The 23950-nt window shown below is 34.8% G+C and overlaps 1 pseudogene; it reads right to left on the bottom strand.

The window, feature by feature from the left end:
- Positions 1-21526: 21526 nt before the first annotated feature.
- Positions 21527-22703, bottom strand: LOC103679769 (annotated as a pseudogene).
- Positions 22704-23950: the final 1247 nt, after the last annotated feature.

Genomic DNA, 23950 nt, shown 5'->3' with positions numbered 1-23950 from the left:
TCAAGATCTTGCACCCAGAATATCTAAAGAGTTCTCAAAACTCAGTAAAAAAAACAATTCAAATACAAATAGGGTAAAAAAAAAAATTGGACAGATACTTCACCAAAGAAGATAAACAAACGACAAAGAAACACATGAAAAACTGCTCAACATCTTAGTCATTAGTGAAATGCAATTTTAAACCACAATAAGATACCACTACACACTTTTCATATTGGCTAAAATAAAATAAAATACTGGCACACAATGTGCTGGTGAAGATCAAGAGCAACTGGAAAACTCATGCATTGCTGGTAAAATGCAAAATGGCACAGTCACTTTGGAAACAGCTTGTTCAATTTCTTACAAAGTTAAGCGAACCCTAACTATACAACCCAGCAATCCCACTCATACGTATTTTTTTAAGTTTTTTAAAAAAATTCTAGTTAACATACAGGGTAATATTAATTTCAGGTGTACAATGTAGTGATTCAGCAGGTCCATACATCATCCAGTGTTCATCACAAGTGCACTCCTTAATTAGCATCACCTATTTCCCCCATCCCCCCAACCTCTCACCCCCCTCCCCTCTGGTAACCATAAGGTTGCTCTTTACAGTTAAGAGTCTGTTTCGTGGTTTGCCTAGCTCTCTTTTTTTGTCCCTTTGTTCACTTGTTTCTTAATTTCCATATATGAGTGAAATCATATGGTATTTGTCTTTCTCCGACTGGCTCATTTCACTTAGCCTAATACTCTCTAGCTCCATCCACGTCATTGCAAATGGCAAGATTTCATACTTTTTATGGCTGGGTAATATTCCATTACACACACACACACACACACACACACACACACACACACACACACACACTATATCTTCTTTATCCACTCATCAATCGATGGTTGGGCTGTTTCCATAATCTGGCTATTGTAGATAATGCTGCTATAATCATTGGGGTGCGTATATCCCTTTGAATCAGTATTTTTATATTCTTTGCTGGATCATAGGGTACTTCTATTTTTAACCCTTTGAGTAATCTCCATACTATTTTCTACAGTGGCTGCACCAGTTTGCATTCCCACCAAGAGTGTAAGAGGGTTCCCCTTTCTTGGTATTCTCATCAACACCGGTTTTTCCTTGTTAATTGTAGCCATTCTGACTGGTGTGAGGTGATACGTCATTGTAGTTTTGATTTGTATTTTCTTGATGAGTGATATTGAACATCTTTTCATGTGTCTGTTAGCCATTTGTATGTCTTCTTTGGAAAAATGTCTATTCATGTTTTCTGCCCATTTTTTAACTGGATTATTTGTTTTTTGGGTGTTGAGTTTGGTACGTTCTTTATATATTTTGGATACTAACCCTTTATCAGATATGTAGTTTGCAAATGTCTTCTCCCGTTCCATAGGTTGCTTTTTTGGTTTTGTTGATTGTTTCCTTCACTATGTAGAAGCTTTTCATTTTGATGAAGTCCCAGTGGTTTATTTTTGCTTTTGTTTCCCTGTAGTAAGAAGTTGCTATTGCCAATGTCAAAGAGGTTACTGCCTGTGTTCTCCTCTAAGATTTTTGATGGTTTCCTGTCTCACATTTAGGTCTTCAGTCCTTCCTGAGTTTAATTTTGTGTGTGGTATAAGAAAGTGGTCCAGTTTCATTATTTTGCATGTTGCTGTCCAGTTTTCCCAACACCATTTATTGAAGAGACTGTCTTTTTTTCCCATTGGATATTCATTCCTGCTTTCTCAAAGATTAGTTGACTATATAGTTGTGGGTCCATTTCTGGGTTTCCTATTCTGTTCCATTGATCTATGTGTCTGTTTTTGTGCCAGTACCATACCATCTTGATGGCTACAGCTTTGTAATATAGCTTGAAGTCCAGAATTGCGATGCCACCAGCTTTGGTTTTCTTTTTCAACATTCCTCTAGCTATTCGGAGTCTTTTGAGACTCCATACTAATTTTAGGATTATTTGTTCTATCTCTGTGAAAAATGCTGGTGGTATTTTGATAGGGATTGCATTAAATGTGTAGAATTCTTTGGGTAATATACACATTTTGCAATATTTGTTCTTCCAATTGATGAACATGGAATGTTTTTCCATTTCTTTGTGTCATCTTCAGTGTCTTTTATTAGTGCTTTATAGTTTTCAGAGTACAGATGTTCTACGTCTTTGGTTAGATTTATTCCTAAGTATCTTATGGTTTTGGTGCAATTGTAAATGGGATTGATTCCTTTATTTCTCTTTCTGCTGCTTCATTATTGGTGTATAGAAATGAAACAGATTTCTGTCCTCTCATAGGTATTTCGCCACAGGAATGAAAACTTATGTTCACGCAAAAACTTGCATGTGAATGTTGATAGCAGTTTATTTTTCATGATTACCTCACTGGAAGCAATCCAAATGTCCTTAAATCGGCGAGTAAAGGAAAAAACCCTTTGTTTTATCTACACAATGAAATACATCTCAGCAGTAAGAGAGAATGAACTCATCCAGTGCTCATCCATGTAAACAACAGCATGACTTCATTATGCTAAGTGAATGAAGCCAGACTCAAAGTCTACATATGGTATAATTCCACTGTTATGAATCCTGGAAAGGGCAAAACATTAGGGTCAGATAACAAATCAGTAGTTTTCAGGGACTAGGGTTGGAGAGAGGGGCTAACTACAAAGGAACACTATAAGTCTAGACTGTGGTGGTGGTTACACTGTTGTATGTATGCATTTTTAAAACCATATATAAGTGTTCAACAAAATGAGTAAATTTTACTGTTTGTAAACTATTCCACAATGAAAAAGTAAGGAAGAAATGGAGCTAAAAATATCCTGTATTTAACTCTTTAGCCTCACTCCTTCACTCCCATGTTTTCACCCACAGGAAATAAAATTCTCTAGCCTCCAAAGAGCATACTATTTAACTTCCAAAGGGTAAATGCCTTCACTTCTAAGATAAGGAGGGAATGATCTCAATCATGCTTAGCAGGATTTGATAAATGCTACTGGGCAGTGATTACCACATGTCCTCATTCTTACTTTGCTTGAATGGAAGTTTTATTGTATTTTATCTTGTCTCTATTCCACCATTTTGTTGCTTTGAGGGTGGGGTAGGGAGAGGAAGCTAACACGTTATCTACATGAAGTTGAATCTATAGCCTATCTAATACACTGCATAGTCCAAATTGATCTCTTCTATTTCTTTTGGTTGCTGACTTCATAAAAAAAAGTTATCAGGTTATTATTGGTTGTTGGCTCATTTTAAAGGTGGAACTAAAATGTTGATTGGGGACTTCTACTTCTGGTAATTACAGATTTGTTAAATTAGACTAACTCTCCCACTGAGGGCAACCACAAAAAAAGACATGTTTCTTAAAATCATCGGTGCACGAGAGAATAAAAAAGATAGTGAAGAAACTCTGGAATTGGATTGAAGAAGATAGAAATCCAGAAATGCATGCTGCCCTTTTGGGGTTGCTCTTCCCCTTGGATGCTGCCAATTCTACAAGACATGGCAAAGATACAGGTCTAGAGGGGCAAAAGAATTCAAAGCCTGCTAAGAGGCAGAAGGCGTGGGTAATCCCATATGTTTTGGGTTAGGGCCCTGAAGGCTCCACCATAGAAGTAAGAGTAACCTTAAACTAGATTAACTTTGACAGGGATTACAGTCTATCTTCAAATATATCTGTTCCTGAAATTATAATATAGTGATTCCATATTGTTATTTTCCATAGGTGCTTGGCAAAAGTTAGTGTAAATTTTCTCTGAAGATAACATCATTTCAAATTACTTCTATAAACACTTATAATTAAAATGTTTAATATACACTAAAATCACATCAGAAGACAAAACAATGTGAATATTGTAGTATTATTTACAATTGCCAAGATATCAAAGCAACTTAACTGTCTATCAATAGATGAATGTATAAAGAAGGTATGGTATATATTCAGTGGAATATTATCCATAAAAAAGAATGAGATCTTGCCATTTGCAACAAAGTGGGTAGACTCAGAGGGTATTATTCTAAGTGAAATAAGTCAGACAGAGAAAGATAAATACCATATGATTTCACCTATATGTGGAATCTAAAAACCATAACAAATGAATAAATAGACAAAAAACGGAAACACTCGCAAATAGAACAAACTGGTGGTTGCCATGGGGTAGAAGGGTGGAGAAATGATGAAATAGGTGAAGGGAATTAAGAGGTATGAAGTTCCAGTTATAAAATAAATAAGTCATGGAGATGAAAGTACAGCATAAGGAATATAGTCAATAATATTGTAATAACATTGTATGGTGACTACACTTATGGTGAGCATTGCACAATGTATACAATTGTCAAATCACTATGTTGTGCACCTGAAACTGATATAACATGGCATGTCAACTATACTTCCATAATAAAAATTAAAAAAAAACTTTTTGAAATCATAAAAAAACTAACACAAACAAGAACCAGTGGAAAAAATAGGCAATAGCAACCTATCAACAGGGATCCAGAAATATAAAGAATCACACGTGAATTTTATTTATTTTTATTTTAATTTAAATTCAATTAATTAACATGTAGTATATTATTAGTTTCAGAGTAGAATTTGGTTATTCATCAGTTGCCTCTAACACCCAGTGCTCATTCCATCAAGTGCCCTCCTTAATACCCATCACCCAGTTACCCCATTCCCCCCCGCACCTCCCCTCCAGCAACCTTCATCTTGTTTTCTATGGTTAAGAGTCTCTTATGGTTTGTCTCCCTCTCTGTTTTCGTCTTATTTTTCCTTCCCTTTCCCCATGGTTCATCTGTTTTATTTTTTAAATTCCACATATTGAAATCATACGAAATTTGTCTTTCTCCGATTGACTTATTTGCTTAGCGTAATACCCTGTAGTTCCAGCCACATCACTGTGAATGGCAAGATTTCATTCTTTTTGATGGCTGAGTAATATTCCATTGTACATATATACCACATCTTCTTTATCCATTCATCTGTTGATGGACATCTGGGCTCTTTCCATATTTTGGCTGTTGTGGACATTGCTGCTATAAACATTGGGGTGCATGCACACACAAATTTTAAAATAACTGTGTTTACCAATCTCAAGGGGCTATAAGACAAGACTGAGAATTTTTGTAGAAGACTTAAAACTCTTAAAAAAGACATAAGAGGTTTGAAAAATCATAACATGGACATTTTAGAATTGAAAAACTGTGATAACTGAAATTAAGAATTAGGTGGATGAGGGGAGCCAGAGGGGGCTCAGTCGGTTAAGTGTCCGACCCTTGATTTTGTCTCAGGTCATGATCTCAGGTTCTGGGATTGAGCCCACATTGGTCCCCACTGTCCATGAGTAGCCTGCTTACGATTCTGTCCCTCTGCCCCTGCCAGTGCTCAGCTCTGGCTCTCTCATAAATCAATCAATCAATCAATCTTTAAAAAAAGAATTTGGTAGATGTGTTTTAATATCAGGCTAAACCTAGCAGAAGAGTGATTAGGTGAACTGACAGGTCAGAAGAAAATAACCAGAATGAATTATGAACAAAAAGTAAAAATCAATGAGAATGGAACAATAGAGAATGCACAGAGAAAGTCTAACATATATGATACTGCAATTTCAGAATGAGAAAGAGAATGGGACAGAGGTAATATTTGTAGAGATAAGGGCTCTTTTATTTCAATAAATAGTTCAGGGATAATTAGATAGTAATTTAGAAAGAAAAAATGAAATTTTATTCTTGTTTTATACCATACATAAAAAAGTTAATTTCACTAGGGGTGTAGGTCTACATGTGAAAGGCAAAATAATATAACTTGAAAATAATATAAGAATATACTTTTGTGATCTTATAGTCAGGAAATATCTCTTAAACATGATCAAGAAAAGTACTAAAAGAAAAGAAAATTGATAACATAAAATTCAGAACATCTATTCAGCAAAGTATCCAGAAAGGGAAAAGTGAAGCTATGGAATGTATTTGTAAAATATCTATTTGACAAAGAACCCATAACTAGAATGCCTAAAAATCTATAGGAAAATGAGCATGAACATGCATTTCCACAAAGAGGACATCCAAATGGTCAATGAACATATGAAAAGTTGCTCAACCTCCTTAGTTATGAGGAAAAAGTAAATGAAAACCACCATGTGATAATATAATTGATCCAATAAAACAGATCATACCAAGTCTTGGCAAGGGTGTAGGTCAACCAAAACTCTCAGACAGTGCTAAGGGAAGTATATATTGGTACAACCACTAATTCAAAATATCCACTAATTCAAAAATATCCTTATCGTGCAACCTAGTGGGAGTATATTCCTAGTAGATATGTTTGCATATGGGCATGAAGAAACCCGTACAGGACTATTTATAGCAGTATTATCTAAATAGTTCCAAATTGAAACAATCCATATGTCTATTAATAGTAGAATGGATAATTAAATCATAAGAAAGTCATACAGAGGAATATTATACAGTAATGATTCTCAAAGTGTGGTTTCTGGAGCAGCAGCCTCAGCATCATCTGGAAAGCAGTTAGAAATTCTAATTCTTGAACCTCATCTTAGACCTACCAAATCAGAAACCTTGGGGATATGGGCCTATAAATCTGTGTTTTAACAAGCCTTGGGGTGATTCTAATATACTCTCAAGTTTGAGAACTACTGTTCTACAATAACAAATATAAATGAACCAAAGCCAAATGCAACAATAGCGACGAGTCTCACAAATATAAATTTGAGTATAAGAAGCTATATACAGTATATACTACATGATTTTATTTATATAAAATATTAAAAATCAGGCAAAACTAAACAGTAATATTTAGGGATGCATGCTGAGGAAGCAAAACTAGAAAGACAGTCAAGGATATGCTTACCGTAAAAATCAACATAGTGTTTACTTCTAGGTCATGAAGGAACAGGTAGAGATTGAGATTCTGAAGGGTATTCTGGGGCTGGTAGCAAGTTTCCTTCATCTAAATAAATCTTTAAATTTCTTGTATGGGAGGCCTAGACTGGGCTTCCAATGTCCTGAGGACTGAGTTGGGAGAAAGCTCTTTCCTCACAGTTGGCAGTTACCACTTGTCCATCTGTTTACCTGAAATGTTGTTGATTTTATTTCCCCTTCCAACATTTTTTTTGGTCTCTGTAGGTTTATGCCTTTACACAATTCCCCTTACTTGCTTTAGTGGTTTCAGGAGGGAGAAAAATAAATGTATGCATTTAATTTTCTACTTTGCTTGGAAGCCCTCTATCATTAGGACTTTATTTTGCATGTTGGAAGACTTCATAAGGAACTGCTCTTTTTCTGTGTTCATAACTCAAACATAACGTAATACATCCCCATTGAAAACAACAAATAAGAAATTCAAAATTTTTCATGTTTTTCTTAAGAACATATTATAACTGCAATTCTGTTTTTTATTTTACTTTGTATGAATTTAGTATTTTCTCATGTTATTTAAACTATAAGAAAGTGACATTAGCAAAATGGCAGAATAGGAGGTTACCCACTCTTATACTCCCTTAGAAACAATAGTTAGGCAGCCATCCATAGACAAAAGTTCCTTTGTGGGAGATTTGGAATCCAGGCAGTAGGCTGTGAAACCCTAGTGGAGATTAGACTGAAGAGGATCATTTTGAGAAGTGTGGCCCATGCCCAGATGGCAGACTCACCCACTGTGGTCCTGGCTATAGACTGGGCAACAGACTTGTCCCCCTGTGAACTCCGATACAGCCCCTTTTAGCCATGGTACCATCTGCCAAGGGACCTGGCAGGAGTCACACCTGCCCATGCCTCAGTAAAAAGCTCACCAACCTTGGTCCTGGTTGTGGACCCTGAAGTGCCCAGTGACCTGACTCCAGGGATTCACTGGAAGACACGCCTATCTGTGTTCCCAGAGATAGGCGTACAGTCATTAGTCCAACTGCAGATCTTGAAGCAGTACTGTAGGCAAGCTTCAGTCCCTGCCAGCCATAATCCTGCCTGTCCAGGGACCTACCAGAAGACACACTTGTCAGCGCTCCCAGAGGCAAGCCCACCAACCTCAGTCTGAATGCATATCTTGCAGCAGTCCATGAACTACTTAGCTGAAGTCTAGGAGAATCCCTACATACCCAGGGACCCACTGGGTCCCCATCTGCCATGTGATACAACAAGAAGTCAGTTGTATGCAACCCAGAAGAGGGCATCTGCCGGAACCTCACCACATTAACATCCTGATCTCCAGAACTGAGAGAAATAAATTTCTGTTGTGTATAAGGTACCTAGTCTGTGGTATTTTGTTACAGCGACCTGAACAGACTAAGACACATTCTGTATAGCAAATGAAACAATTGAAACAAAAAGGCAACCCCAAAAATAAGAGAGACTGTTTGAAGACTGTATACTGATATGAGATTGATATCCAAAATATGTAAGGAACCCATACAACTCAATAGCAAAAAGCCAAATAATCTGATTTAAAATGGGCAGAGAAACTGAATAGACATTTTTCCCAATAAGACATATACATGGCCAAGAGATATATGAAAAGATGTTCAACCTCACTAACCATCAGGGAAATGCAAATGAAAACCACAATGAGATATCACCTCATGCATGTTAGGATGACTATTATTAAAAAGACAAGAAATTGGGGCACCTGGGTGGCTCAGTCAGTTAAGCGTGTGCCTTCCACTCAGGTCATGATCTCGGGGTCCTGGGACTGAGCCCCACATTGGGCTCCCTGCTCAGTGGGGAGTCTGCTTCTCCCTCTCTTTCTGCCCCTTGCACCTGCTCATGCATGCTGTCTCTCAAATAAGTAAATAAAATCTTTAAAAAAGACAAGGAATAACAATTGTTGGCAAGGGTATGGTGAAAAGGGAACCCTTGTACACTGCTGGTGGGAATGTAAATTGGTGCAGTCATTATAGAAAATGTATGGAGTTTCCTTGAAAATTTATTAATAGACCTATCATATGACCCAACAATCCTACTACTGGGCATATATCCAAAGGAAATGTAAATAGTACCTTGGAGACATATCTGCATTCATGTTCATTGCAGCATTATTAACAAGAGCCAAGATATGGAAACAACCTGGGTGTCTCTCTATGGATGAGTGGATAAAGAAAATGTAATATATATATTCAATGGACTATTATTCAGCCATAGAAAGAAGGAAATCCTCCCATTTGCCATAACATCTATGAATCTGGAGGACCTTATGCCAAGTGAAATAAGCCAGGTGTAGAAAGACAAATACTGCATGATCTCACTTTTTAAAAGTCAGGCTCAGAACCAGAGAGTAGAATGGTGGTAAGCAGCAGTGGGGAGGTGGGTGAAATGAAGAGATGTTGGTCAAAGGGTACAAACTTTCAATTATTCAATGAGTAAACTAATGCACAGCATGGTGATTATAGTTACTGATACTGTTTTTTAACATTTTTTATTATGTTCAGTTAGCCAACATATAGTACATCATGAGTTTTTGATGTAGTGTTCAACGATTCATTAGTTGCATATAACACCCAGTGCTCATCACCACATATGCCCTCCTTAATACCCATTACCCTGTCACTCCATCCCCCCACCCCCTCCCTTTTGAAACCCTCAGTTTATTTCCCAGAGTCCATAGTCTTTCATGGTTTGTCTTTGCCTCTGATTTCTTCCCCTTCAGTTTTCCCTCCCTTCCCCTATGATCTTTCATGCTATTCCTTATGTTCCACATATGAGTGAACACATATGATAATTATCTTTCTCTGCTTCACTTATTTCATTTAGCATAATCCCCTCCAGTTCCATCCATGTCAATGCAAATGGTGAGTGTTCATCCTTTCTGATGGCTGAGTAATATTCCATTGTATATATGTACCACAGCTTTATCCATTCATCTATTGAAGGGCATCTCGGCTCTTTCCACAGTTTGGCTGTTGTGGACATTGCTGCTATGAACTTTGGGCTGCATGTGCCCCTTCTTTTCACTACATCTGTATCTTTGGGGTAAATACCTAGTAGTGCAATTGCTGGGTCATAGGGTAGCTCTATTTTTCACTTTTTGAGGAAGCTCCATACTGTTTGGAAAACTAATACTGTATTGTATGCTTAAAATTTGCTAAGAGAGCAACATGGATGGAACTGGAAGGTATTATGCTGAGCGAAATAAGTCAATCAGAGAAAGATAATTATCATATGATTTCATCCATATGTGTAATATAAGAAACAGCACAGAGGATCATAGGGGATGGGGGAAAACTGAATGGGAAGAAATCAGAGAGGGAGACAAACCATATGAGACTCTCGACTCCAGGAAACAAACTGAGGGTTGCTGGAGGGGAGATGGGTGGGGGATGGGGTAACCGGGTGATGGACATTAAGGAGGGCACGTGATATGATGAGGACTGCATGTTATACACAACCAATGAATCATTGAACATTACATTAAAAACTAATAATGTATTATATGTTGGCTAATTGAATTCAAATAAAAAAAAAGGAATAGAAAAAAAGAGAGTAGATCCTAAGTGTTCTCACCAGACACACAAAAAATGTAATTATGTGAGATGTTGGATGTGTTAATTAACTTGATTATGGTAATAATTCCAATGATATATGTACATGTATTTTATAATGTATTTGTATATTAAATGTATATGGACATGTATATTATATATTAAATGTATATTAAATCATTACATTGTATACCTTAAATATATACAATTTTATTTGCCAATTATACCTCAATAAAGCTAGAAAAAATAAAAGTATCAGATCATTTTAACAGCTACATAATATTTCATCATAGAAGCAAACCAGAAATTTATTTAACTATGTTACTATTATTTGATTTATAGTGTTATCCCCACCCCAATTTTCCCTTATTATGAATAATGTTGCAGTGGATAGCTTTGTGATTAAACTTTTGTCTGCATTCCTGATCATTCCCCTAGGATACATTTAAAGAAATCTATCAAAGAGGACAAACAGCTTGTATATTTTTCTTCCAGAAAATGGAATAATTTATTAATTTTTTCTGGTTATAGAAGTAATACATGCTTGTAGAAATTTTCAGAAAGTAGAGAAAAGTAGGAGAAAACAAGTAAAAATCATCCACAATCCCACAACCTAGTCCTAGAGATAACTGCTGTTAAACATCTTGGTATATCCTTCCACAAATGTGCACAAATACAAATACAGATTTAAAAATGAATCTGTTCTTATTACACTTTTTTTTAAATTGAGATATAATTGACATAACATTATGCAAATTTAAGGTGCACAATGTGTTGATTTGATACATTTATGTATTTGCAATATGATTACCACTGAAACATGAGCTAATACCTCCATCATGTCACATAATTATCACTTTCCTTTTTTGTGTGTTGAGAACATTTAAGATGTAGTCTCTTAGTAACTTTGAAGTATATAATACAGTATTGTTAACTATAATCACAATGCTGTGCATTAGATCTCCAGAACTTATTCACTTTCTAACTGCACATTGCCTGACAACCTGCTGAAGACATCTATAAACCACTGTCCAATAGAACTTTTTTGGAATGATGGAAATGTTCTATTCTGCACTACCCGATACAGTAGCCATGTACCACATGTATTCGTTTTACTAAGGAACTGGATTTTACATTTTACTTTAATCAGTTTAAATTTATATAGCCGCATATGCCTAGTGGCTACTGTATTGGACAACACAGGTATATAATACCTACATATTCATTTTAACAGTTTGCAGAGTCCTTAATTAAATGGATGCACTGTTACTTACCTAACTGGTAGATATAAGTTGCTTGCAATTTTTGTTATTATAAACAACACTTCAACGAATACTGTAAAGGAAGAAATGTGTTGAAAGAATACTAGGCTAGTTCACTTTTCTGGTGTATTATCAGTTCAAACTCTTGTGCCAGTGCTATACACAATTTATTTGATTACTTTTATAATTAAATTATGGAAATATTTGATGTACCTGGATAAATGTTTCATAACCTTAACATTCTGAGTATGTCCTTTTAGAAAATGTTTTTTATCCAGCCTTAGAACATGAGTGAAATTCTCAGAGAACCAACTTTATGTGATATATTTTAATATATTTTTCCTTTGTAGGGTAATAGTTTTACTTTTTAATGTTTTTCTTAATTTTGAAAATTAGCATACATGCAAGAGAGTGTGTGTAAAAGTGTTTGTACAGTTGATGGAAAAAGTAAAAATCAACATTCACATATGTACCAATCAGTCTAAGAAATAGAATATTACTACACCCCAAAAGCACAATACATGACCTTCTGTCATCATATTTCACTCCCATTTCCCAAGAGATGAACATTTGAATTTTGTGGTAATCACTCTTGTTTTCTTTAAAGCTTTTAACACTTAAAATATGCAACCTTAAAAATACATTGCTTAGTTTTGCTTGTTTTTGAACTTCATATACATGAAATCAGAAGTGTGTAATTCTTTTGTGTCTGCCTTCTTTCACTTGAATTACGTATGTTATCGATGATATTGTTTTATATTGAGAGATAACATACCATAAAGTACATAAATACACTAACATTTACTATACATCTCATTGATTTTTAAAATTCATGTATACACTCACATAGCCATGCTGAAAATAAAGATTTTTCAGCACCCTGTAAGATTCCCATATGAGCCTTCCCTGTCTATAATCCCCTTAGAGGAAACTGCTATTCTGATTTATACCATTAATGATTAGTTTTGACTGTTCTTGAAGTTCATATGAATGCAGTCATACAGTACGTGATCTTTTGGAGTCTGGCTTCTTTTGTTTAAAGTTATATATTTGAGAGTCATTTGTGTTGTTTGGATACCATTAGTATGTCTTTCTGTTGTTGTTATTCAGTAGTACTGCATTGTAAGAATGTGCCACCATTTTTGACAATTTTTTCGAAGATGCGTATTTGGGTTGATTTCAGTTTGGGCTATTATAAATAAAGCTGTTATGAGCAATCTTGTACATGTCTTTTTGTGGATATATGCATTCATTACTTTGTAATATATGCCCAGAAGTGAAATGGCTTGGTCATGGATAGTAGAGCAGGCATATGATTAGCTTTGGTAAATACTCTTGGTTTTCCAAAGTGGCTATACAGTTGCACATTTCCAGGAGGAGTATATGAGAGTTCCAGTTCTTCCACATCTTTTCCAACAGTTAGGATTATCAATATTTTTAATTAGAACCAGTCTGGTGGTTCACTGTGGCATTAATTTGTATTTCACTGAGGACTGCTGATGAGGATCTGTTAAAATGCTAATTGTCATTTGTATATCCTTTTTTCTAAAATGTCTCTCCAGGTTTGTTGCCATGTTTTTATTGTTTTCTTTCTCTTATTACTCTGTAGGGTTTTTTAAAATACATACTCGATATGAATCATTTGTCAGATTTATGCATTGCAAATAACTTTTGACATACTCTAGCTTGCTTTTTCATTTTATTAAAGCTATATTTTTAAAAACCTTACTGAGACGTAATTCAGAGATCACACAGTTTACTCATTAAAGTATACAATTTAATAGCTTTTGGAGTTGTGCAGCCATTAATTAACACAATACATTTTAGGATATTTTTATTAACCCAAAAAGAAATATCTTACCCATTGGTAGTCACTTCTCACTCTTCCCCAGTACCCCCCGCCTCTGGCAACTGCTAATCTGCTTTCTGTCTCTATAGATTTTTCCATTCTGGAAATTTCATATAAATGGAGTCCTATAATATGTGCTCTTTTGGGACTGGTTCCTTTCATTTAGAATAATATTTTCAAGGTCCCTTCATATGGTATGTATCAGTACTTCATTCCTTATTATGGCTGAATAATTGGATATACCACTTTTTGTTATACATTCATCTGTTGATGGGCATTTAGGATGCTTCCATTTTTGGCTATTATGAATAATGCTGTTATGAACACTCACAGTACATGCATTTTCATGCACATATGTTTTAATTTTTCTTGGGAATATATCTAGGAGTAAAGTTGCTGGATCATATTTTAACTCTATGTTTGACTGAAGAACTGCCAGTGCATTTTCTAAAATGGTTGCGCCATTTTTACATCTCCATTAACAATGTATGTGTGTTCCAATTTCTCCATCTCTTCATTAACACTTGATATTGCCCACTTTTTTTTTTATTATAACCATCCTAGTAGGTGTGAAAAAGTGGTATCTCATTGTGGATTTGACTTGTAAATCTCTGATAACTAATGATGTTGAGCATCTTTTCATATGCTTATTGGCCATTTGGATGTATTTGGAGAAATGTGTATTCAAATCCTTTGTCCATATTTAATTGAGTTCTATTTCTATGATCAAGTTGTAAGAAGTAGTTATACATTCTCGATACAAGTCTCTCTCAATATGTGATATGTCACTAATGTCCCTGATTCTGTGGATTGTCTTTTCACTTTCTTCATGGTATCCTTTCATACACGAAAGTTTTTATTTTTTGATGATTTTAATAATGGTACTTTGGCAAACAGGAGAGGAATTTTTGATGTCAATAAAGTCTAGTTTGTAATTTTTAAATTATTAGTATGTTTTGTGTCCTATTTAAGAATTTGTCTAAATGTCATAAAGTTATTCCTTTGTTTTCTTCTAGAACTTTTTTTGTTTCATTTTACATTTAAAAATATGATCTATTTGAATTAATTTTTCTATGGAGTGAGATAGTCATCAAGGTAGTCTATTTCTGGGTTCCGTTCTCTTTCATTGGTCTTTGTCTGTCTTCCTGCCAATAACACTCTTAATTACTGTAGCTTTATTGTAAATCTTGAAAACTAGAAGTGTAAATCCTCCAACTTTGTTGTTCTTCAAGATTGTCTTGGTTATACTAGATACTTCGCATTTTTGTATGTTTTAAAAATTAGCTTAACAGTTTCCACAAAAATTCTTCCTGGATGTTTGATTTGGATTAAAATATATTCATAGTTCAATTTGAGGGGAATTGATATCTTAATAATGTTGAGAATTCCAGTTCATGAACATCATACAACTCAATTCATTTATGTCTATTCACAGCAATGTTTTGTAGTTTTCATCATAGAGATCTTTTTTTTCAGTTCTTAGGGCTTTTTTAAAAAATGTTCAATTAGCTAACATATAGCACATCATTAGTTTTTGATGTAGTGTTCAACGATTCCTTAGTTGCGTATAACACCCAGTGCTCATCACAACACGTGCCTTCCTTAGTACCCATCACCCGGCTACCCCATTCCCCACCCCTTCCCTTCTATAACCCTCAGTTTGTTTCATCATAGAGCTCTTATACATCTTTTATTAAATGTGATCTCAGCTATTTGAAAATTTGTTATATACATTAGAAATAGCATTTAAAAATATTTTTCATCAGTGGATGGACACAGGGGTGTCTGGCTGGCTCAGTTGGAAGAGCATGTGACTATTGATCTTGGGATTGTGAGTCCAAGCCCCACATTGGGTGTACAAATTACTAAAAAAATAAAAATAAAAGAAACGTTATTCAGTTTGTTTCCAGTTATATAAATACAATTAATTTTTATAGAATTCATGTTCAGTTCCCTGGCTAAACTATCTTCTTTATTCTAATGATTTATCTATAGTACTTTTGCATATTCTGGTATACCATATTATCTGTAAATAATGACAACTTTGTCTCTTCCTTTTCAATCCTTATGCATTTTATTTTATTTAAATTTTTTGTCTATTTATCCGGGCTAGGTTCTTCAGTACAGTGGCAAATAGAAGTGGTAATAATGGGCAATTTTGGTCTTGTTTATGATTTTAAAGGCAAGTCTTCATTTTTTTTTAATGAATTAGTCTACTCTTTTCTGAAGAGTTTTTGCAGATACCCTTTATCAGGTTCAGAAGCTTCCTTCTACTTTGTTTTCTAAGAATTTTTCGTACAAATGGATGTTGAATTTTATCAATCCTTTTTACATCTATTGAGATGATCATTTGGTTTTTCTTTTTAAAACTTTGATGCAGTTAATTATCTTACAGTTGTTTCTGCTTATCTCTGGGGGTTGCATTCCAAGACCAGCAGTGAATGCATGAAACTGCAGATAGTACCAAACCCTAGATATACTGTTTTTCCTATACATATATACTTATGATAAAGTTTAATTTATAAGTCATGCGCAGTAAGAGATTAACAATAACTAATAATAAAATAGAACAATTGTAACAGGGGTGCCTGGGTGGCTCAGTCAGTTGAGCATCTGCCTTAGGCTTGGGTCATGATCCCAGGGTCCTGGGATTGAGCCCTGCATTGGGCTCCCTGCTCAGCTGAGAGTCTGTTTCTCCCTCTCCCTCTGACTCCTGCTTGTGCTCTCTCTCTCTCTCTCTCAAATAAATTAATGAAAAAGTCTTTTAAAAAAGACCGGTGATGGGTAGTAAGGAGGGCACGTATTGCATGGTGCACTGGGTGTTATACGCAACTAATGAATCATCGAGCCTTACATCGGAAACCGGGGATGTACTGTATGGTGACTAACATAATATAATAAAAAATCGTTAAATAAAAAAAAAGGCTAAAAAAAAAACTTGTAACAATATACTATAATAAAGTTAGTTGAGTGTGGTCTCTCTCACATTATCTTCCTGTACTGTGCTCACCTTTTCTCTTCTTGTGATGTGAGATGATAAAATGCCTATGTGATTAGGTGAAGTGAGGTGAATGACATAGGCGTTGTGATGTAGTGTTAGATTACTATTGAACCTTCTGATGATACATCAGAAGGAGAGCATCTGCTTCTGGACAGTGGTTGACTATGGGCAACTGAAAGTACTGAAAGTGAAACTGCAGATAAGGGGGTATTACTGTATTTGGCATACAAATAGCAAAATTTTTTACTCCTTTATACCTTTATACTCCTTTATATCTTTTTCCCCCCATAGTACACTATTTTTTTTATACATTTCCACATTTGATTTGCTAATTCTTAATTTTTGTTTTTTAATTTTAATTTTTTTTAAGATTTCATTTATTTATTTGAGGGAGGAGAGGGGCAGAGGGAAAAGGAGAGAGAGTCCTAAGCAGACTCTGTGCTAAGTGCAGAGCCGGTGACAGGGCTCAATCTCATGACACTGAGATCACGACCTGAACAGAAACCAAGAGTTAGTCGCTTAACCAACTTAGACACCCAGGCACTCCTGTAGACATATTTTTGAATAATCATTCATTTACCTAAGGGTTATAAAACTATTCAGTTTTTCTATTTCTTTTCAGTTCAATTTTGGTAAGATATATCTCTATCTATCATCTATCTATCTATCTATCTATCTATCTATCTATCTGTCTATCATTTTTCCAGTTCAATTTTGACAAGATCCATCTATCTATCTTTGGTTTATACAGATTGATACAATTTGTTGGCATAATTTTATTATATATTTTATATTTGTTTTGTTGTCTGCAGTATCTATAATTAGGTACCCCATTTCATTCCTAGTATTATTTATTTCTGTCTTCTATCTTGTTTCTCTTTGTTTAATCTTGACAGTAATTTCATTAGTTTTATTGGCCTTTTCAAAGAATCATCTTTTGTCTTCATTCATTCTCTATTGTTTGCTTTTGTCTATTTCATTAATTTATGCTTTTATTCATTGTCATTTTCTATCCTATCTGGATTTATTTTGCTGTTCTTTCACTAACTTCTTAACTTCTTATATATATATATATATATATATATATATATATATATATATATCTTTTGGAAGTACACTGGAGACATAATGACTATTTACCCTTAAATACTTGTGTGTATTTTTTTTTTTACATAACCACACAGCAATTATAAAAATCAGGAAATTAACATTGGCTCATTACTATTATATAATCTACAAAATCCATTCAAATTTTGTCATTTATGCTGATAATGTCATTTATAGAAAAGGATTGTTGTTTTCTGATCCAGGTTCCAATTCAGGATAACATATTACATTTATTTGTGATATCTCTTTAGTCTCCTTTAATCTAGAATAGTTCCTTATTCTTTGTCTTTAATGACCTTGATACTTTTGAAGAGTTTAGGCTAGTTATTTTTGTACAATATTCTCAAATTGTGTTTGTTTTTCCATGACTAGATTCAGGGTACACATTTTGGTAGGAATATCACAAAATTAATATTGTGTCCTTCTCAGAACCCTATATGAGGAGTCAACAATGTTGATTTGTCCCTTTCTGTTGGTATTAATTTTGATTTACTGGTTAAGGTAGAATCTACCAAGTTTCCCCACTGTAAGTTTCCAATTTTTCATTATTTGAAATTATGTAAATATCCCACTCCTAAACTTTAACCCACTTGTTTTAGTATCCACTGGAAATTCTTGCCTGAGTCAATTATTATTATGGTAGTTTGGTTTCCAGACTTCGATTTTTTTTTTTGAAACACAGGGAACAAAAAGGAATTTTTTTTAATAATAATTTTTTTTATTATATTATGTTAGTCACCATACAGTACATCCCTGGTTTTTGATGTAAAGTTCGATGATTCATTAGTTGTGTATAACACCCAGTGCACCATGCAATATGTGCCCTCCTTACTACCCATTACCAGCCTATCCCATTCCCCCACCCCCCTCCCCTCTGAAGCCCTGTTTGTTTCTCAGAGTCCATAGTCTCTCATGTTTCATTTCCCCTTCTGATTACTATTTTTAAAGCCATAATTCCTTCTACATTTGTTTGCCAGCATTCTAATGTAAAAAGATATTTTGCTCTTTGTGTATTTATTTACTTATAGTGGTATACATTCATGTATTCTTATTTTATTTGATAGGTTATAACTTTTTACCATCATTATATATTTGATACTCAAATAGTCTAAAATTTGGCTAATGAAAGCCCTTTGATAAGACACTTATATCCCTTCAGCATGTGCTTATTGTTACTTGAGCACTTCCTTACTTTCTGACTTTAAAAGGTCCTCCAGACTCATCTTTTAATTTCCCAGCTCCAGCTCTGGAATGAGCCGTTTCTTCAAGGAGTCCTGGATACTATGTGTGTTCATTGCTACTGCAGTGTCATTGTGTCTAAGCCCTCTCTATATGTATATGGGCCAAGCTATATATATATATGTATTTCTATGTTTATTTATAGACACAAAATGTAAATTTGTTATTTTAATTTATGTTATTATATAACATTCAATATATGTTATTATATATATAATAGTATGTATGTGTAAATATCCAAGAGTTCACACTGATACCTCTAATTCTACTCTGACACCACAGAGTTGATTCTAGCCTTCCCACTTTCCACAGTTGTAACTCTGTGTTCCAACAGTGAGAAATCTGGCTCCTATTATCCAAAATATATTTACTCATTTGCTCAATCCTAGAATGCACAGAAAGCAGTTTTTTGATTGCTAGCTAACCCATTTCACTGTGAAAAACAAACCTATAACTCAAGTTCAATATTTTTTTTTTACATTTTTTTTTTTGGTCTTTAGACTGAGGACATATAATCAAAACATTACATGATTGGGTTTATTCTGTCCCCTCCTTCAGCTTTGTTATGTTAGATTCGTTTGTTTCTGTTTCCATTTTATTTAATGTTTTTCCCCATTCTTTTTTATTTTAGGTTTTTTTTTTTTTTTGTCTGTGAAATATTGGCATGGTTCCAAAGTCAGAACCATAGACAAAAGAGTATTCAGAAAAGTGTAATTACCTCCATCCTCCATTCCCCTTTCCCATTCCCATCCTTTCTACCCTGCACCCCCACCCTGCCATAGGTACAAATCTCATTATTTCTGCTTTTTACTTCCTATGTTTCCTTTTGCATAAATGAACATTTATACATATCTTTTTATATTTATCCTTCTTATTTACACAAAAGATAACTTAAAATACACTTTTACCCTTTGCTTTTACCATCCACTTAACAGTATACCCTGGAAATAATGTTCAGAGGTCTTCCGCATTCTTTCTTTAAAAATTATAATTAATAGACCTTTTCTTTTTTAAGCAGTTGTAGGTTTATAGAAAAAATTTAGCTAAAGGTATAGAGAGTCCCCATATGCTCCTCACTTCCCTGCAATTTCCTTTTTTTAAACATCTTGCTTTCATGTGGTACATTTATTACAAATGATGAGCCAATATTGATACATTATTATCAAAGTCCATAGTTTACATTAAGGTTAGCTGTTTGTGTTGTACATTTTGCAGGTTTTGATAAATGTCTATTAACATGTATTTATTATTGCAGTACCATACAGAAAATTCACTGCCCTAAAAATCTCCTGTACTCCAACTATGCATCCACCCATCCCTTCCAAATTCCTGGCAACCACTGATCTTTTTGCTCTCTGAATAGCTTTGTCTTTTCCAGATGTCATATAGGTGGAATCACATAGTATATAGCCTGTTCACATTGGCTTCTTTCAGTTAGCAATATGCATTCAGGGTTCCTTCATGTCTTTTCATGTCATGATATTTCATTTCTTTTTATCACTGAATAATATTCCATTGTATGGATACATCATAGTTTGTTTATTCGTTCACCTACTGAAAGATATCTTGGTTGTTCCCAATTTTGGTAATTATTAATAAATCTATACACATGTGTGCAGGATTTTTAAAAAAGATTTTATGTTTTTAAGTGATCTCTACACCCATATTGATTCTTGAACTTACAACCCTGAGATCAAGAGTCACATGCTTTACCGACAGAGCCAGCTAAGCGCCCCTGTGTGCAGGTTTTTGTGTAGAAATAAGTTTTCAACCCAGTTGGATAAAATATAAAAGAGTACAATTGCTGGAAAATATGGTAAAATTATGTTCAGTTTTGTAAGACAGTCAAACTGTCTTCCAAAGTAGCTGTAACATTTTGCATCCCCACTAGCAAGGAAAGAGAGTTCCTATTGCTCCACATCCTCTGTAGTATTTACTGTTGTCAGTGTTGTGAATTTTGGCCATTTTAATGGGTATGTAGTGGTTGTTTTAATTTGTATTTCCCTAATGATGTTGAGCATCTTTTCCTATGCTTATTGCCATCTGTATATCTTCTTTGGTGAGGTGTCTCTTCAGGTCTTTTGACCATTTTAAAATTGTGTTGTTTTCATGCTGTTGAATTTTAAGAGTTCTTTATATATTTTGGATACCAGTTCTTCATTTGATATGTATTTTACAAAGATTTTCTCCCAGTTTGTGGCTTGTCTCTTAACAGTGACTATTGTAGAGCAGAAGTTTTGATTTTAATGAAGTCTAACTGATTAATTTTTTGTTTTATGGATTGTGCTTTTGGTATTGTGTCTAAGAAATTATTTGCCAAACCTAAAGCCACACAGGTTTTTTCTTGTTATCGTCTAGGAGTTTTGTTGTTTTGCACTTTACATTTAGGTTTATGATCCATTTTGGGTTAATTTTTGTGAAAGGCTTAAAGTCTACATCTAAATTAATATTTTTGCATATGACTGTCCAGTTGTTCCAGCACTATTTGTTGAAAAGATTATCCTTTTTATATTGAATTGCCTTAGCTCCTCTATCAAACATCAGTTGACTGTATTTGTGTGGTCAATTTCTGGTCTCTATTATGTTCCATTGATCTAGTTGTCTCTTCACTTACCACCTGGTTACTGTAGCCAAATTCATTGTCATACTAAGAAATGAGCTAGACTAAATGGTCATTGAGAGCAATGCCAGCCCCAGCATCAGATGTGGAAGAGTGCATGTCACTGTTAGACAATTTGGTCCTCGGTGTAGCCCAAGACACCGTTGAGGGAGCCCTCTGATGCCTACTTCACCACATTCTTTATGTCATTGTATTTGGCAGCTTTCTCCATGCAACAGGTCAAACCTATGACTGATACACTGAGGGTGGGGACATGCAAGGCCATGCCAGTTAGCTTCCATTCAGCTCAGGAATAACCTTGCTCACAGCCTTGGCAGCACCAGTAGAAGCAGGGATAATGTTGTGGGCCGCCCCTTGGCCACCACACCACAGCTTCCCAGAGGGGCCATCCACAAACTTTTGGGAGGCAGTGATGGCATGGACTGCAGTCATAAGTCCCTCTATGATGCAAAAGTTGTTATGGATGACTGGGGCCAGAGGGGCCAAGCAGTTTGTTGTGTAGGAGTCATTGCTGACAATCTTGGGGAGTTGTCATACTTTTCATGGTCCATGCCCATCACAAACATGCAAGCATCAGCAGAAGAGGAAGAGATGATGACCCTCTTGGCTTCACCTTCAAGTGAGCTCCAGCCTTCTCCACGGTAGTGAAAACACCAGTGGACTCCACAACATATTCAGCATCAACATCACCTGGGTGCTGATGCTGGCAGGATCTCACTCTTGGGAGATGGAGATAAGCTTTTCATTGATGACAAGTGCCCATTCTCAGCCTTGCCTATACCATTGAATTTACCATGGATGGAATCATACTGGAACATCTAGACCTTGTAGTTGAAATCAGTGAAGGGGTCATTGATGGGGACAGTATCCACTTTGCCAGAATTAAAAACCTGATGACCAGGTGCCCAATGCAGCCAAATCCATTTACTGTGACCTTCACCATCATGTTTCTGGGATGTGGTTAGCACTATACAAGAACACACAGCCATCTGTTAAATGGGAAGGAGCAGAGAGCCTGTGAAATGCTTTTTCTGTATCTTTTCATATGACCGTAAGCTTTTTATTGTTTAGCCTGTTGTGGTGGGTTACATTAACTGACTTTCATATGTCAAACTAGCCCTGCATACCTGGAATAAATCCCACAATGTCATGATATATAATTCTTTTTATACATTGCTGTATTCAATTTGCTCATATTTTCTTAAGGATTTTTTTCATCTGTGTTCATGAGAGACACTGGTCTGTAGTTTTCCTTTCTTGTAATATCTTTGTCTGGTTCAGGTATTAGGGTAATGTTGACCTCAGAATGAGTTAGGAAGTATCACCTCAACTTCCATTCTCTAGAAAAGCTTATAGAGATTTAGTATAATCTCCTTAAATGTCTGGTAGATTTTGCCTTGATAGAATTCACCATCTGAGCCTGTTGCTTTCTGTTTTGGCATGTTATTAATTATCGTTTTAATTTTTAATAGATACAGGCTTATTAAGATTGTCTATTTCTTCTTTTGTGAGTTTTGGTAAATTGAATCTTTCAAGGAATTGTTCCATTTCAATTAAATTATCTAACTTGTGAACAAAGTTTTCCTTAATATTCCTTTATTATTCTTTTAATGTCCATGGGATCAGTAGTGATGGTCCTTCTTTCATTTTTAATTTTAGCAAATTTGTGTGTGCTCTCTTTTTTTTTCTTAGTTAAGCTAACTACAATTCATCGATTTTATTGACGTTTTCAAAGAACCAGCTTTTGGATTTGCTGATTTTCTCTACTGATTTCCTGTTTTCAATTTTATTGATTTTTGCTCTACTTTTTATTATTTCTTCTGCTTATTTTGTATTTAATTTGCTCTTTTATTTTAAAATTTGTTCTACTTTTTTCATTTCCTAAAGTGGAAGCTTAAATTATTGATTTTAGGTCCTTATTCTCTAATATTCAATGCTATAAATGTCCCTTTAATTACTGCTTTTGCTGCATACCACACATTTTATAATTTTAATTTTAATTTAGTTTAAAATATTGTTTGTAGGTTCCAGTTTTTATTTAAAATCTAGTTAGTTAACAGTGTAATATTAGTTTCTGGAGTAGAATTTAGTGACTCGTCACTTACATATAACACTGAGTGCTCATCACAAATGCGCTCCCCAATACCTGTCATCCACTTAGCCCAGCCCCCTGCCCAACTCCCCTCCAGCAACCCTCAATTTGTTCTCTTTTGTTAAGAGTCTGCTTTATGGTTTGCCTCTCTTTCTCTCCCCCCCCATGTTCTTCTGTTTTGTTTCTTAAATTCCACATGAGTGAAATCATATAGTATTTTTTTCTCTGAATGACTTATTTTGCTTAGCATAATATATACTCTAGCTCCATCCATATCATTGCAAATGGCAAGATTTCATTCTTTTTTATGGCTGA

The sequence above is a fragment of the Ursus maritimus genome (genome assembly GCF_017311325.1).
Source record: "Ursus maritimus isolate PB19 chromosome X unlocalized genomic scaffold, ASM1731132v1 scaffold_X1, whole genome shotgun sequence".
In the NCBI taxonomy this organism is placed as follows: Eukaryota; Metazoa; Chordata; class Mammalia; order Carnivora; family Ursidae; genus Ursus; species Ursus maritimus.
This window is presented reverse-complemented; position numbering and strand designations above follow the sequence as displayed.